Here is an 18,869-nt window from a genome sequence, read left to right as displayed (position 1 = left end):
CCAATTCAGAGAGGAATGAAGCACTTCACTTCTATCTGGTAACTGAACGTCTAGGCCAGAATAATTATGAGGACATGATAGTTTTTGGTTCTGTGCTTCAGAAGGTTTCTCAGCAGATCACTTTATACATGGATGATATGTTGCTGTATTTGTCCAGACCTGTAAATTCTGAACAACTGTGTGCCTCTTCCTCTTGACGCTGACTTTTACCAATCTCCTTCTCCACCCCCAAACCACTGGACTCCTCTAGACCACATCACCCACTTTATGAATTCATTACCTCACCTTCCCTTTTGTCTTCTACTCTCTTCTCAGCTTTAAAGCTCCGACATTTTCTTCCTCTCATTCAACAATCCCCAATTGTATCCCCTCTGTGGCGCAGTCCTCATACTACGCCCGCACTTGTCTGTATTCTCTTACTACTTCTTCTATTCTCTCCTGGTGATATCAATTCCAGTCCTGGTCCCCCTAATCAACTCTCACCCTACTCATACAGGACACTTAACAATATCTCCAATCTTATTTTTGTTCTTCCTCTCCCCTCCCCCCTCTTTCTCTCCCCCTCCCCCCTCCTCATGTGTCCTGTGGAATGACTTCTCTGGCTCCAATAAGCTTGCTTAAATCTCTAGAAATCTCCACCTCCTTGTGCTAATTGAGACCTGGCTCTGCCCTGAAGAATCTGCTTCAGCTGCTGCGCTGTGTTTATGGAGGTTTCCTTTTCTCCCATAACCTCACCCAGTTTGTCGGGTTGTTACTCTCACCCTCTTGTAGATTTTAACCCCTTCTTCTACTTCAGTCTCACTGCTGTCCTTCATTTGAAGTTCACTCCATCCATCTATTTAGTCTGCTACCTCTCTGAATAGCGGTCATTTACTGCCCCCCCCCCCACACACACACACCTAATAAGTCCCTTTCTTCCTTTCTCACTCATTTTGACTCCTGGCTTTCCTTCTTTCTTGAGCCTTCATCCCCTTCCCTCATTCTTGATGACTGAAACCGATGCTAACACCCTATGATTTTAGGATGGTGGTTCAGGGTTTGATTCTGCCAAAACTGGATTATTGCAATTCACATTACCTAGAACTGACTCGTGTAAAGAATAAGGCTTTGCAGCTAGTGATGAACTCTGCTGCAAGGCTGATTACAAATACACCAAGAATGGCACATATTTCACTGGCTTTGAAACATCTTCACTGGCTTCCAATAAGACAAAGAGTACAGCACAAGGTCCTTACGATTGTCCATCAGGTTTTGTATAGGTTGGCCCCAACCTGCTTTGGGGCATTGTGGGAGATATACAAACTGGGAAGAACATTAAGATCAGAGAGAGGGATGAAATTAACAGCAATAAAGGAAGTAGGAGTATGATATGTGACCTCAAAAAAGAAAATATTCTGTATCGCTGCTGTACATCTGTGGAACAGTCTTCCTGGGCATTTGATTATGCACAGAATGTGTCAGCTTTAAGAAACTATTAAAAACACAATTATTTGTTGATGCCTATATGTATGAGATATAATTGATTCCATACTGTTTTGGATATGTGCCCGCTACAATGTACGTGAACTGTGAATGATGGTCTTGTTCATGAACTTATTGGCATGTGGATAATGTGATATGTCTGTCTATTTTATGGAATTTTATGATTGTTTTGATATTGGAAACTGCCTAGATTTAAGGCAGTATATATGTTGAATCATTTTTATTGAATAGTACGAGAATAACAACGTTCACAGCAAAATGCTTTTCAAAACATACCAGAAATCCAATCCCCACCCACCAAACCAAGCCCCCCCCCTCCCACCCCCCCCCCCACCCCTGCAGCAGCGGTGGTGTCAAGAGAAAAGAAAAAAGCAGATAAGGAACTCAAACATTCCAAATTTGAGATTGAACATAAGCAGTAAAAGTCAAACTAAATAGGTACCAGCATTGATAATACAGACGTCCAGGTTTGGATGACAAGTCCACAATCTCACGGCGTTCAAACAGCATTTGTTGTAGCATTAATGCTCTCCATTGCGATAGATCAGGGGGTTGTGGCGATAGCCATTGTAATAATATACATTTCCGTCCCAGCAGCACTGTTTTTCGGAGGAAGGCTGCACAGCCCGGTGTTGGTGGGTGAAATCGAATCTGCATAGTAAAAAGGAAACTGGGGTGTAGTCTCCAAGAGCAATTCCAAAGTCGTGCCACCCAAGTCACCACTTGTATCCAAAAAGAAGATATCATGAGGCATGACCAGAACAAGTGTCCAAACGATGCCATAGGACAGGCACATTTACCACAACAATGCCCCACACTAAGTCTCATAACATGTGTCCTCTTTGGTGTATAGAAGGCTCGTAAGAGGAACTTATAGTTCCGATCTCTCTCCACAGCAGATATTGTAGCGGCCCTACCAGCACGCAGACCCTTTCTGATTACATCAGCTGATATTGGCAATTGAAGATCCACAGTCCATTTCTGTGCCAAATATGAAAAGTCCAGTTCACCAGCACGCTCCTGTAACCATTTATGATAGAAACGAAGCGGTATGGACTCTTGTGCTGTAAGGGAAAGTGCTTCTTGAAGGTTGTCCTGAATCTCCTCACAGAGCCCCGCGGGAGACAAAGCGTGTAAATAATGCCGGAGCTGTCGGTAGGCCAACCAATCCGTGGGCAATAAGTGAAATTTCTCTTGCAGATCGCTAAAGGATAATGGAGAACCAGTAGGTTATATGGTCTGAAACACATAGATAAGGCCTGCACGGGACCAACGTCTAATCACTGTAGAGTCCAAGCCAGGTAGGAAGTCCCCATTACCCGCTATGGGCAGGTATGGGGTAATGTGCGAGGTAGTCCTAAGCGTCTTGCATAACAATTTCCAGGCTTTACGCATTGCAGGTAAAAGCGGGTGAGACAGCAACTGGGGTACATCCGGCAACCTGGGAGTATGGAGAAGATAGCTAAAATGGAAGGGCTGAAAAAAGAAACATTCAATCACAGGCAAGGAGAAATCTGTAGTATTACAAAACCAATCATGAATGTGACGCAGCTGACATGCAAGATTAAATCTAGCTATACATAATAAACCTAACCCCCCTTTAGTGAACGGCAACATGAGCTTGGCCAAGGCTATCCTCGCTCTTTTACCCTGCCACAAGAATTTGGATAGATGAGACCTATGGAGCGCTAAATGTTTTGCAGATAACATGACTGGTAACATTTGTAAAATATAAGTCCATTGAGGCAGTACCATCATGTTATAAAGGGCTATACGGCCGGACAGTGAAAGGGGGAGTTGTCGCCAACCTTGCAAGGTACTAGAAGATTTACGAAGTAAGGGCAAAACATTAGCAGTGTATAGTCTATTCAAATTCCTGGGAATAATCACTCCCAAGTACATCAGGGAAGAGGAGGCCCACTGCAAAGGAAATTCACCCGGCCAAGTCTGTTGTACCTCCAATAGTGTAGGGAGTGCTAAAGATTTCTGCCTATTTAATTCCAGGCCTGAATAGAGGTGAAATTCATCTAATATTTCCAACGCTCTAGGTAAGGAAGTATGTGGGTCCCCTAATGCAAGCAAGAGGTCATCCGCGAAGGCTAACACTCGCAATTGCGACTCACCTTCCGATAGACCCGTGAGGACATCATCTCTGAGGATGGTACGTAACAATGGGTCTAAGTATAACAAAAATAATAAGGGAGATAATGGGCATCCCTGTCGGGTCCCCCTACCTATTTCAAACGGCGAGGATCGTACCCCATTGACCAGCACCGAGGCTGTCGGACTAGCATATAGAGCTTGTATGGAGGACATAAAACCAGCGGGGATCCCTATATAGTGAAGGACCTGGAACAGGTAATGCCAGTGAACTTTATCAAAGGCCTTAGCTGCATCAAGTCCAGCTAGCAAACCCGGGCGCTGTTCCAGTTGCGCACGAGAGTAGGCTAAAAGTATACGGCGAACATTAACCGTAGATTGTCGGTTCCTAACAAAACCTACTTGTTCAGGTATAATAATGGAGGGCAAAATATGGGCTAGCCTGTCAGCCAAGATTCGGGCCAGTATTTTAACATCTACATTCAATAATGAGATTGGTCGATAGGAGTCCATGTTGTCGGGTGGTTTAGATGGTTTCGGGATCAATGTAATCAGAGCTACGTTACAGTGTCTTGGAAAAGCCCCACTTTCCTGAATAGATACATAGTAATTTAACAGCGAAGCGCTTATAACCGGGGACAAAATTTTGTAAAATTCAGGGGAATAGCCATCCGGTCCTGGTGCAGTACAGGATTTCAAATTTTTTATGGCCTGGGTCACCTCAAGGGCATGTAACAGACGATCTAACCTAGATATCTGGGCAGCTGTCAGGCGAGGTAATCCCGCATCTGCAAGATAGTCACACACATCAGGACCTGTGTAGGGGCCAGGGGACGCATAAAATGTCTCAAAATATTTCTGAAAACCAGCTGAGATATCTCCTGGAGTAGTTAAAAAGTTCCCAGAACCATCTCGTATAGTGGGGATATATCGAGATCCCTTCCAACTTTTAGTTATGGAAGCTAGCAATTTTCCAGCCTTATTACCATGTTTGTAGAAGTGGAATTTACGGTAAAACAGTAGTTTCTTAGTAGGTTCATGTATCAAAGAGTTAAGTGTCGCTAGCACCACCCTATACTCTTCATTGTTGGCTTCTGAGGGGTCTTGCAATAAGGCTTGTTTCAGCGTTGTTAACTGGCGTTCGAGGTGTACTATGCGACATGCTATTCGACGAGTTCTAGTCGCAACATATGCAATAATATCACCACGCAATACCGCCTTAGCAGTATCCCAAAATAAGGTTGGCTGGTGTACATGTTGCGCATTATGTGTGCAATAGGCCTCCCACTTTTCAAGCAAGTATGAGTTGAAGTGTGTATCAGTATGTAAGTAAGAGGGAAAACGCCAACCTGGCCCAGGACCTGGAGGACCGCCCAATGCTACGTCAAGCCAGATCATATTATGGTCTGATATTTCAAGTGGACCTATGGTGGCCTCAGTGACTTTAGTAAACAATGTCTCAGAAAGTAATATGTAGTCAATTCTGGAAAAGGAGCCATGTGCTCTGGACTGGTGGGTATAATCCCGTTCAGTCGGGTGTAGCAATCTCCAGGGATCCACCAACCCCAAGGTTCGACACAGGTAGGGAATGCCCCTGACCTGGCCCCCCCTATCCCACTGGCCAACCCTGAGCGGTCCATAGCCGAATTGTGTACTTGATTCAGGTCGCCCACCAATATTAAGGGGCCATCCTGATCCTGCACACAAATATTCACCAAATTCTGAAAAAATGAATGCTGATAGCCATTAGGACCGTAGCCCACCAATATTCTAAAGGTCCCACTAGGCCCCTCCACTTTCACTAGTAAGTACCTGCCCTGGGGGTCGCGTCGTAAGACCCGTATGACCCCTAAAAAGCCCTTGCGGAACAATATTGCCACCCCAGCTCTTTTCCCAGGTGAGGAGGCAAAGAATATCTCTCCAACCCAGCCTCTCTTGAGTTTCAAATGTTCACTATCAGTAAGCCTGGTCTCCTGTAAGCAAGCTATATCTGCAGAGTGATGTTTCAGTTGATTCAATATTTTAGTGCGCTTAACGGGTGAAGTTATCCCTGACACATTCCAAGAAAGTATGCGTAATTTCCGATCACCCATAAGATATTATATCCTGCCTGGAAAGATAGCTATGCCAACTATGAACATATGTCCCAGGGCGCCCAGCCTCACCCCGAGGACCAACACCCGACCCCCAACCAGACCATCTATTGAGCTGTATATGTACCTTGAAAGTATAAAAGATAGAACTGCAAATAAAAATATACCACACCGCTGCTGCCCCAAAACAATTCCCAACTCCCACATCCCTGTGCACACACCCAAAACCTCCCATATAGGAGATCTAGAGTCACTGAAAATGACCCCTCCGGGGCAGCCCTGACATAAAAATGTCAGCCCCAACGATAACAGTCCTGAAGCGTTCAGTCCTCCAGTCCAATGCAGCCCAAGTATCCATGTCAGCCACAGGCCCATTCAACTCGCGGCCAATCCAGAGTCATGCAAGTCACGCATTCGGGACCACTAGCTGTTTTATGTAGTCATCTGCGGCCTCCGGGGTCCGGAAGGATTTCCAAATTCCATTACATTGAATCTTCAGTTGAGCCGGGTATGTAAATTGGAAACGTTGCTTTAAATCCACCAGGCGGGAGCATAGAGGATAATAGGGCCTCCGCCGTTCCTGCAGGGCCACAGAAAAGTCCTGGCTAATGCGGACCGGATTTCCGTCGAATTTCAGAGTATCTTTCATGAGTCTGTATTGGCGAAGTAATTCAATCTTGTGTTGGTAATTCAGGAGCTTTAGGATCACAACACGTGGGCGCGCTTCCAGACCAGGTCTAAGGCCTAAACGATGGGCCCGCTCGATGCGCAGGGGACCCATCGAAGGGCGCAGGTTAAATTCCGCCCTAAACCAGCTCTCCAATTGCTCCGATAGCGAGCGGTCCGGCAACGTCTCGGGAATGCCCATCAGACGCAGGTTAGAGCGACGAGACCTGTTCTCCAGGTCATCGAGTTTGTCTGCCTGAGCTCTAACCTGCGCCTGCAGCGCGCCAAGGTCAGTGTCCCGCGCCGTAGTGGAATCTTCTAGATCTGACACCCTCTTTTCCAGTTCCGTCGTGCGGGCTGCGGCTGTTGCCATTAAGGTTTCTATGTTGGTTATTTGGGCAGCAAGCGTCTCCATTTGGGGCCCCAGTACCTGTTCTAAAGCAGTTTTAATGTCTCTCAGGGCCGACTCAGTCAGGCCAGAGACCGCCGTCGCGGGGCTCGCCGCCATTTTAGGATCCACAGGTCTGGTGCGTTCTCTGTCCTTTTTTGTTGTTTTCGGTGGCATAGAGTCGGGTGTCCTGGAGAGGTAGCGATCCATACAATGGCGGATAGCGCCGTATACCACACGCGCTAATTTTGTTTACGGGGGATCAGCAATTCGATCAAAGTTTAGCAGGACTGCCCCGGAGCGAACGAGGAGACGTCCTCACTCGCTCATATCATCACGTGACTCTCTAAGGCAGTATATAAATGTATTAAATAAATTTTAACATTCATGCTAATGACCCCTCTGACTCTTATGCTTCTAGACCTTAATGGCCTCATTCAATTTCCAGCTGTGCTCCACTACCCCTAAGCGCCAGAATGGCCACTGCACCGATCTTGTTTTCTTCTCCAACTGCTTCATCACAAATTTCTCCACCACAGTTCTTCCCCTCTCTGATCATCATCTGTTAACCTTCACAATTTATCACCTCCCCAGACCTAGCCAATTTCCGTCAATACATTTAGAAATCTCTAGGCCATAGACCCTTGCACTCTCTCCAATGCTGTTTCACCTCTCCTTTCAACAACACTGCTACACAAGTCTGTCAGTGAGGCTGTCTCCTCCTATAACACTATTCTCTCCTCTGCTCTAGATACCCTCCCTCCCCCACTCCAAATTCTGTAAGGTATGCCAAACCCCAGCCCTGGCTGACCTCCAAAATCTGCTACTTACTCTCCTAACATAAGAACATAAGAATAGCCTTATGGGTTAGACCAATGGTCCATCAAGCCCAGTAGCCTGTTCTCATGGTGGCCAACCAGGTCACTAGCCAAAACCCAAGGAGTAGCAACATTTCATGCTATCGATCCAGGGAAAGCAGTGGCTTCCTCCATGTCTTTCTCAATAACAGACTATGGACTTTTCCTCCAGGAACTTGTCCAAACCTTTCTTAAAACCAGCTATGCTATCAGCTCTTACCACATTCTCTGGCAACGCGTTCCAGAGCTTAACTATTCTCTGAGTGAAAATAAATTTCCTCCTATTGGTTTTAAAAGTATTTCCCTGTAACTTCATCTGGTGTCCCCTAATCTTTGTAATATTTGATGGAGTGAAAAATTGATCCATTTGTACCTGTTGTACTCTGCTCAGGATTTTGTAGATTTCAATCATATCTCCCCTCAGCTGTCTCTTTTCCAAGCTGAAGAGCCCTAACCATTTTAGTCTTTCCTCATATGAGAGAAGTTCCATCTCCTTTACCATCTTGGTTGCTCTTCTTTGAACCTTTTCTAACACCACTATATCTTTCTTGAGATAAGGAGACCAGAATTGAACACAATACTCCAAATGAGGTCGCACCATGGAACGATACAAGGGCATTATAACATTCTTAGTCTTGTTAACCATCCCTTTTTTAATAATTCCTAGGATCCTGTTTGCTTTTTTGGCCGTCACCACACATTAGGCAGAAGGTTTCATCGTATTGTCTACGATGATACCCAGATCTTTTTCTTGGGCACTAACCTCCAAGGTGGACCCTAGAATCCGGTAACAATGATTCAGGTTATTCTTCCCAATGTGCATCACTTTGCATTTGTTCACATTAAATTTCATCTGCCATATGGATGCCCAGTCTTCCAATTTCCTAAGGTCTGCCTGAAATTTTTCACAACCTGCATGCATTTTAACAACTTTGAACAGCTTAGTGTCATCTGCAAATTTAATCACCTCATTCATCGTTCCAATTTCCAGATCATATATAAATAAGTTAAATAGCACCGATCCCAGTACAGACCCCTGCGGCACTCCACTGTTTACTCTCCTTCATTGAGAAAAATGGCTGTTTAACCCTACCCTCTGTTTTCTATCCCATAACCAATTCCTAATCTACAACTGAACTTTGCCACTTATCCCATGATACTTTAATTTTCTCAGGAGCCTCTCGTGAGGAACTTTATCAAAAGCTTTCTGAAAATCTAGATACACTATAGCAACCAGCTCACCTTTATCCAAATGTTTATTCACACCTTCAAAGAAGTCAGATAAATTGGTGAGGCAAGTTCTCCCTCGGCTGAACCCATGCTGACTCCGTCCCATTAAAACATGTTTGTCTGGTGCCAGATCTGCTAGATTGTAAGCTCTATTGATCTGGGACTGTCTCTTGAATGTTTCAGTGTACAGCACTGTGTATGTCTAACAGCACTATAGAAATGATAAGTAGTAATAGTAGTATTAATTCACTCTTCTTCAACTCATGGAAAAATATAGTGGGGTATCTGGATATCAAATAATTACACTGAGAATTGTTCTTTATAATACCTAAATTTTAATATTCCTTTGTATCTAGCTGCTTTAAGCTGGCTAGCACAGGTGTATGTATCTGTACCTCAATTGGACTTTAGTGAGAATTTTTCACCAGCTAAATTAAGCAGGACCTGAAGGCCTGGTCAGATGCATGGATATCTTAGGCTAGAAGGATTAATTCAATTAAGATGAACATTATGCCTTTTATTTTTATTTATTTTGGTGTCCTTTTACTAAGCCGCGCTAATCAATATAGTGCGTGCTAAATGCTAAGGCGCCCTTTATATTCTATGAGTGCCTTAGCATTTAGCACGCACTAATCTGTAGTGCTCTAATCTGTAGCACTCGCTAAATCGGTTAGCGCACCTTAGTAAAAGGACCGCCTATCAAGGTTATTTAAGTGGTTTACAATCAGGTACTCAAGCAACTGTGTTGGCAGTAAAGTACAAACTAAAGGTGCTAGATGGTGTGGATTGCTGAATCTCAAGCTGTAATACTGGGCCACCCGAATTTAGTGTCTTAAATGTAATATTAAGCCTGAGTGTTCCAAAGCTTGGCTGTCTCTTGAGAGGTATCATGCTGATATGCTTAATTTAGGGCTTCTGTTTATGTCCAATCTTATATTTATCAGGGTGAGACATATTTGTTGAGATAGTCTGGTATTGTAAAACATGTGAGAATTTGGAGACAATCGATACATATTTTGATTGGAGAATGGGAGTGTATTGTTTATTACTCCTCTTGTCAACGATGCGTTATGTCCCAGCGCAAAACATTTTGAATGTTTCTAGTGGTTGGCAGAATGTGTGCTTACTCGTGGGTCAGCAGTTTGACAGAGATCAGCTTGAATTCTTTGAAGAGTAATGTCAAGAGTTTGGGATTTCTCAGCATTCTCCCTGTAATCCTCTTTAGCTCCAGGCCGTATTGAATGAGAGATGTCATATGAGAGGCTTTCCAAGATCACATACAGAAGTAGAATACTTGATGTATGCCTTCTGGAGCATAAGGAAGGGCAAGTGTGTTTGACCTGACAAACCCATTGAGCTTTGGGATTCTGAACTGTAGGTCAACATGATAGGGAAGGTAGTTGGGCTCAGGCACATAAATTCTCTCTGTGTTTTAGTTCAGTAGATTTATATTATGTTATTATATCATGTATACAAATGCCCTATATTATGTTGTAGTTCTAACCTATGTTTTAGCCCTTTTGGTTGGATAGCCTGCAGGTGGGCAAAGTTCTTCCACTTTGTCTCTATCTTCTGGAAAGTAGAAACCCACAACAAGGCAGTAAAGTCAAGGGTTCAGAGAGTGGCAGCTGAAGACCCGTGTCTAAAACACAGCACAAATAAGTGCATAAATCACTAATAATAAAGGATAGATATAGGTGCCCTCAGTGTGAAGGAACAGCGAAGAGAGACAATGCTCTAACGCTAAAGCTTACAGGAGGAGGTCATAAACCACCACCCGCACACCATCATCGGGCATCTAAAGTGTGCAGTCAAAACAGTGAAAACACAAATAAAAGTGAAAAACTAATCAGTCAATCAGCGACCACTCTAAGAACCCCCCCCCCCCCAAGCCAACTCCCCAGGGCAAAAAATCAAAAAGCAAAAACTTAGCTGATGAAATAAAGAGTTCATCCAAAGGTGGGGGTGGAACAGATGAAGAAGCCACCGGATACCACACCGTAGGCCAGATGGAAAGCCACCGGATACTAGGTTCGACCAGCCTGGTTTCAGGAACACAATCCCTTCCTCAGGAACCCATGAACGCCAAACATTAACAGCGCGAGCCAGCTGGGGGAGGGCGGAGCTTGCTTTGTAGAAGGTAGAGGCAGGAGTGGCAGAAGAGAAGATAGAGGCAGAATATGTACTTTGTCTCTGTCTTGTAGAAGATAAAGGCAAGAGTGGCAGAAGAGAAGATAGAGGCAGAAGATATACTTTATCTCTGTCTTATAGAAGGAAGAAGCAGGAGTTGCAGAAGATGCATTTTGTCTCTGTCTTGTAGAAGATAGAGGCAAGAGTGGCAGAAGAGAAGATAGAGGCAGAAGATATACTTTGTCTCTGTCTTGTAGAAGGTAGAGGCAAGAGTGGCAGAAGAGAAGAAAAAGGCAGAATATGCACTTTGTCTCTGTCTTGTAGAAGATAAAGGCAAGAGTGGCAGAAGAGAAGATAGAGGCAGAAGATATACTTTATCTCTGTCTTATAGAAGGAAGAAGCAGGAGTGGCAGAAGATGCATTTTGTCTCTGTCTTGTAGAAGATAGAGGCAAGAGTGGCAGAAGAGAAGATAGAGGCAGAAGATATACTTTGTCTCTGTCTTGTAGAAGGTAGAGGCAAGAGTGGCAGAAGAGAAGAAAAAGGCAGAATATGCACTTTGTCTCTGTCTTGTAGAAGATAAAGGCAAGAGTGGCAGAAGAGAAGATAGAGGCAGAAGATATACTTTATCTCTGTCTTATAGAAGGAAGAAGCAGGAGTGGCAGAAGATGCATTTTGTCTCTGTCTTGTAGAAGATAAAGGCAAGAGTGGCAGAAGAGAAGATAGAGGCAGAAGATATACTTTATCTCTGTCTTATAGAAGGAAGAAGCAGGAGTGGCAGAAGATGCATTTTGTCTCTGTCTTGTAGAAGGTAGAGGCAAGAGTGGCAGAAGAGAAGACAGAGGCAGAAGATATACTTTGTCTCTGTCTTGTAGAAGGTAGAGGCAAGAGTGGCAGAAGAGAAGACAGAGGCAGAAGATATACTTTGTCTCTGTCTTGTAGAAGGTAGAGGCAAGAGTGGATACATTTTATTTATCTTCTTGAACCTTTTTATTTCCACTGTGGCTGTGTTTCTGGGTTAGCTTCACCCTGCATCCAGAAGGCTGGTGAAACATCTGGTGCTTGATGCTAGATGTATCATAGTTCTCTTCTGGAGATATCCAGCTACTTTCAGCTTCTGGAGATATACTTGGAGAGGCCAGGTTAAGGATTTTGCCTGCATATTAAAAAAATCAAGAAGGATGTTTATTACAAATTCTAAGGGCCTTACTCATTTTTCTGTGATAGACCAAGTTCTTAAAAGAAAAATCCTTAAAACGTTATTAACCAAGTAGACTTTGGAAAGTTATTGTTCATCCCGGATCAACCCACATCTACCAACTACTTTCCAGAGTCCCAATTTGTTCCTTGGAAACAGAATGTTGGATTTCATGGATTTATGAGGAATATCCATCCTACTGTACTGTATATTTGAGTATGCTTGCACAGGAAAACACACATACGGCCAAAAGAAAACGTGTACCAACATAGCTACGGTGAAACTGTTTCAGTTTTGTCAATTGCATAGAAAAAATAATTTTACCTGTTGTATGTTCCTAAGTCTTGATTAAATGAGCACATTTGCAAATGGGTCCTATTGGTTTTAACTAATTTTATACCAGCTGCTTAACTTATGATTATGTTTCCTTTGATAGCCAATGTTAATTTATTTTCTGTGACAGATCTAAATATAAAATGTGAATGTGCTTTTAATAAAAATGGGGGAAAAAAAGCTCAGACAGTCCTATTACAAATATTCAGTCATCCAAAAGCACTCGAGGATTTTCAAGCAGTTTCATGTGGCTCTATGATTAATGAAAATCTTTTATGCTAATGAAGCTTCAGATTTTTCATTTCATCACCCTGCTGCTCTATCAGATGATACTTTTATGAAAAGAAGATGTTCTTCAATTTGTTGCCTTAATAAATTTACCCACAAGAAAACATTTATTTATTTATGTGCTCAGACAACAAATGCTGTCATTAGTATAAATGCATATTAGTCTGATCTGACACGAGTTTTCCTTTAACTTTAAGAAATCCACAATTTGGCTTTCAATTTAAAAACACTTTGAGGGCCATTTACTAAGTTGCCTTTTGCAGTTAATATTCAAATTATTGCACACTTGCCACACACCGACAATAACTGCTACTGTGGAGGCATGACATTTAGTATGCGTTAATTCTCACATTAGCTGAAAATTGTGGAACGGAGAAGAGACTAGGCAGGGATTCAACAGAGAGAATGCTTTACAATTAATCCCTAATTCTATAGAAGCACTCTAATTTGAGAGCGCTAACAATTTGCACGTAAATTTTAATTGAATAACAAGTGAATTAGTACTGGCATAACTAGTAGCTGACACAACTTTAACAGCAGCATACACACACACATCATATATTTTATAAATCTGCAGTTTTAATGTTTTTCAGCATCTTAAATAAGAAATAGCACCAAAATATCATTTTAAACACTGAGCATGCATGACATTATTCAGTCTTTTGAGGCATGAGAGTTACCTTTGTATGCCAGATGATCACTGGACATGTAAGTTGCCAATTCTTTACATGACGTCCAAATCCGAATTTGAATGTTTTGCAGAAGATACACAAAAATCCAGTACCAAACTTGCCCTAGTGCCGCTTAAGCTTACCTAAGGCCAGCCTCAGGTGAGCTTAAGCATTCTTAAGCACCTATCTGCATCCATGACAGACACATATAGTGTAGGCCACCTGCCTCAGGTTGTTTGTTTTTTATGTGCTTTCTGATTGGCTGGTTAGATAGCGGTAGGACGCCTACCACTGCCTACAATTGAGACATTGTTTATAGAATTTTCCCCAGAATTTGCCCCTAAGTATAAAGCCCTCAATAGAAACTATGTTGTGTAACTTGCTTTTTTACCAAACTTTTCGAACCACCCTCATATAGCTCCAAGTATGCCTGCATGCAGAACATGTAAAAGTGCATTTTTTCTTGTTACTGTGTATGTCTTATGCCAAATAATTTATAAGAGGCTGTTTCACTCTATGAATATTTTATAAAATTGCCCCTAAATACTCATACACATGTTCATACACCATTCACTATAATATTAACATATACAATTTATTTCTGTGATTGGTTTCCTCAAAGATCATATGACCTTGTTATTTGATAATAAAAATACTGCTTACCATTGTACAATCAGGTGATAATGTTGGAAGGGTTTAAGATGCAATGAAAATAAACTGTGTCTCTTTATCCAATAAAGAACTAGTGAGGCAGAAATAGTGCTTCTAAAAAAGTCATTTACATATATTTATCCTGCAATAAAATGAGATATGCTAAAATATTGTATAATAGAAGCATTTAACTTTGAAATTTGCAGCGGTATGTAAGAAAGACATTTGGATAGTAAAGTTTGTCAATGCAATGAAGAAGAAATACAATGGGTATAAGAATTTGGGGCTCAATACATTTTGCAAGTTTAGTTCTGAGTGGTTTGTCTTGTTTTGGGAAGGGTTTGCTGTCATTATGCTCAGCTCAGTGGTTGTATTTATCTAAAGCTGTGAATGGGTCTCTGGTGAAAGATAAAGATTAAGGACTCAAACTTTCCACCACTAGTCAGGGTAGGATATGGACCTGGATCTGTAGTCCATTCTGTGCTCCAGAAGCCTGCTGGCTGCTCTAATAGGACTGGCCATAACATCTGGAGCTGTCATACAGGCTGGTATGTACTGTTTTATTCACATCTTTTCTTTTTTTTTGGGGGGGGGGGAGGTAGGAGGGGGGTCAATGTCCACTGATAGAGTGGGGGGGGGGGGGGGCATGTCTTCATAGTAACATAGTAAATGATGGCAGATAAAGACCTGAATGGTCCATCCAGTCTGCCCAACCATACATGCTCCATAACTTAATCATTTAATTTAAATGGCTCTTTTTCTTAAATATTTCTGGGCCAGAAACCCAGAGCCCTGCCCGGTAGTGTGCTTAGGTCCGTCAAAGCTCACTTCAGCTGAAATAGATTTCTGTTATTAAATAATAATAACAACTTTATTTTGTATACCGCAATACCACAGCAGTTCAGAGCGGTTTACAGAGGAAGAGACTGTACACAGACAGCGATGTTACAGAAAAAGACTTTCAAATTACATTAGCAAGTCAAGAGTAGTCAAGTATATCCGGAGGCATTTCAGAGATACAACAAGGCAGGAAGGGAGTCAGAGAAATTTATCAAAGAAATAGGTTTTAATTCATTTCCTGAAGGTTTGGTAGGAGGGTTCATTTGAAATGAGGGTGGTTAGACATTTATTCCATTAGCCTGCTTGGAAAGACAGCGTTCTATCAAGCAATTTCTTATAGATACAGCCCTTCAAGGATGGGAAGGCAAATAGATAGGCACGACGTGTGCAGGTGGTGCCTGAAAATTCAAAATGGTGTGACAGGTAGATTGGGGATGAACCTGTTAAGGTTTTGAAGCAGAGGCAGGCAAACTTGAAGATTATCCTTGCCTCCATCGGCAGCCAGTGTAGTTTTCTGTAACATGAGCTTACATGATCTGACCTCTTCTTTTAATGAGGTCTAGATGGAATTTCTGATTTTGTAATGATAATAATTATGTAAAATGATTTGGTATGTTTACATATCCTGTTATGTTTCTATGTAAACATTATTTGAAATTTCAAAAAATAAAAAAAAAGCTCACTCCAGCCCATCCTACCGTTCCAACCATCAAAGCCCTCTCCAGCCTGTCCTCAGCTGAATGTCCATATACGGGACACAGGTTCCTTCAATATATACCCATTATTTTCTGATTAGAGATCCTCTGGGTTCATCCCACGCTTGTTTGAGCTCACCATTTTCTACCATTTTCTTCTTCACCACCTCCATTGGGAGTACATTCCATGCATCAACCACCCTCTCCGTAAAGAATTCCCTAACATTACTCTTAAGTCTATCACCCCTCAACCTCAAATGATGCCCTCTGGTCTTACCATTTTCCTTTCTCTAGAAAAGATTTTGTTCTACATTAATACCTTTCAAGTATTTGAAAGTCTGAATCATATTTCCCATGTCCCTCCTTTCCTCTAGGGCAGGGGTAGGCAATTCCGGTCCTCGAGAGCCAGAGCCAGGTCAGGTTTTCAGGATATCCACAATTGATATGTATGAGATGGATTTGCATGCATTGACTCCTTGAGATGCATGACTCCATGACTCTTTAATTTCCAAATAAATCTATCATGAGGAGTTTTGTCAGACACCTTCTGAAAATCCAAATACAATTTATAAACTGACTCCCATTATCTACTTGTTTGTTTACATCTTCTAAAATCCAATAAATTGATAATGCAAAACCTGTCTTTGCTAAGCCCGTGCTGACTCATTCCCTTTAAACTGTGTCTGTCTATGTGGTCAGTAATTTTGGGCCTGATATTCCAAATGATTTATAAGCAGGGGTGACGTCTGCCTGGATAAATTGTGCTGACCAGGCCAGCCAGCAATATTCAGTAGCACTTATTTAATTAATTAATTTTTTTAAATGTATATTCTGCTCTATCAACATTTCTAGGTGGATTGCAAAAAAACATACATAATTTATAAGAGATAAATGCATTAAAACAGCAATTACTTAATAAACTTCAAAACACTTAATTAAAAAAAAAAATCTAGAAAATTAGGATTGATATAACTCCCTAAACAAAAACATTTTGAACAAAATCTTGAAACAGTCAATATCACCAAGCCCTCACAGTTGCTCAGGTAATTGATTCCAGAACTGTGGTCCAAGCACGTAGAATATAGGGTCCCTTTTACAAAGCCACAGTAGTGATGTTGCCACAGAAAATGTGCCAAAGCCCATAGGAATTGAATGAGCTTTGGTGCATTTATTGTGGCAGCATCGCTATCATGGCTTTGTAAAAGGAGCCCTTAACTAGATAGTACTGCTGAATATTGTCTTTGATCTATAATTTCCAGTATCGCCACAGGAGCCCTTTCTAAAAGTTGCCATTATACTGCTCACCTTCCTATCCTCAAGTATCTTAGCTGTTTTAAATGATAGATTGCACATTGATATACAGAGCACTGCACTCTCCAGAAGACCTGCTATCCATCCTTAGCAAACTGGTCATCACATACAACAGGATCATCATCCTTGGAGACTAACTTCGCAAGCTACACCTAGACAACGTCTCAACCGTCTATCAGGAAGGAAAACCAACATAAGAAAATATACAACGACGACACTATCAATTTAGATGATCCCTCCACAGTAGTGATGTGCGATTCACGATTCGAATCGGTTCACCGATTCACTTCGGGTGCATCGATTTGAATCAATTCAAACAAACAAAAAAAAAATCGGCCTCACGATTTGGTAACTGACTCTCCCCCCTCGCCCCCTAAAGCAAGAGCGTCAGCGTTGCCTCTTGCTGGCCAGCCGCTGCTGCACCTGCTTTAGAGGGCGAGGGGGGAGGGTCATTCGGGAAGTGCTGGTGTCTGGCTTCCCCCCTGGCCTCCCACGAACCTACTAGCAGCAGCCTGCAGAGAAAATTGCTGGGACTAGCGATCTCTGCAAGCTGCTATAGGTCTTCGGAGCTGTTTCCTCTGCCACAGTCCCGCCCCTCCTCTGACATCAGAGGCAAGATCGTGGCAGAGGAAACAGCTGACCCCCCTCTTTTACAAAGGTGCGCTAAGCTTTTTAGTGTGCACTAAATATTAGCGCACACTAAACACACACTAAACGCTAATGCATGCATGTTATCCTATGGACGTGTTAGCGGTTAGCGCATGCGTTGATTTAGCATGCGCTAAATCCATGCTAAAATGCTTAGCACGCCTTTGTAAAAAGAGGGCCTGAATGTGCAAAAATCACTGGCTGGTCATGCTAACAACTAGGTAACTTTGCCATATTTAAAGATAATCACGTTTCACATAGCAGATAAATGTAGATAGTAACATCAGATAAAGCTATACAATTTCAAGATGAAATCCCAAGTGGTTGCTGAGAAAACAGCAAAAAACTACTCTTTTGTTTTGCCTCACCCTGTAAGTGTCAGTTAATGCACCTAAAACTCATGCAGATAATATGCAATAGTTAATTACATCTTCTGTTTGTATTTTATTGTAAACCATGGTGACATTTCTAGGAAAATGCATTATGGTAAGTAATAAAGCTTAATTTCATCTGCTGGGATATTGTGTCCTTTGTTATTCTGGCAAATATCCTCCAAGGGTCTACTGTTCTATTTTGTACTTACCATGCATTAGAAACCTTAATACACCTTAGTAAATAAGGACCTTAATATGGATCTTAATTCTTGAAATGCAGCTCTTTAATATTTCAAATGGATTAAAGCAAATCACATTGAGTAATATGGTTCATTCTTGTATTATCCCAACAGTAATATCAAGGCAAATACAACTTGAAGAGATATAGTTAGGTTTTTGCATTAGTCTCATGTGAATAGACCAAGCAGGATGCTGCACAAGTTTGGTTTCTGAGGAACAAGCATAAGCTTTTAAAAGGACACAGCTAGGAATCAATGTGTGCATCGTAATTGTAGCAGTCATGACTCTATAAAGCAGGGGTAGGGAACTCCTGTCCTCGAGAGCCATATTCCAGTCGGGTTTTTAGGATTTCCCCAATGACTATGCATGAGATCTATTTGCATGCACTGCTTTCAATGCATAGTCATTGGGGAAATCCTAAAAACCCGACTGGAATACGGCTCTCGAGGACCAGAGTTCCCTACCCCTGCTATAAAGATTGCAAAATTACATTAGGATTCAATACATGTGAATACATAGAAAGCCTTAAGCCAAATTTCCCAGATTCACCTATACAGCTAATTCTATAAATGTCACTCATAAATGCATGAGCACATACAGGTGTGCACCCAATTTGTGCACATTTAATTGATACACGAACTAATTAGCAAAAATAACTGACATTAAAACAAGCATT

This window comes from Geotrypetes seraphini, chromosome 2 (assembly GCF_902459505.1).
Source record: "Geotrypetes seraphini chromosome 2, aGeoSer1.1, whole genome shotgun sequence".
NCBI classification, from domain to species: domain Eukaryota; kingdom Metazoa; phylum Chordata; class Amphibia; order Gymnophiona; family Dermophiidae; genus Geotrypetes; species Geotrypetes seraphini.
This window is presented reverse-complemented; position numbering follows the sequence as displayed.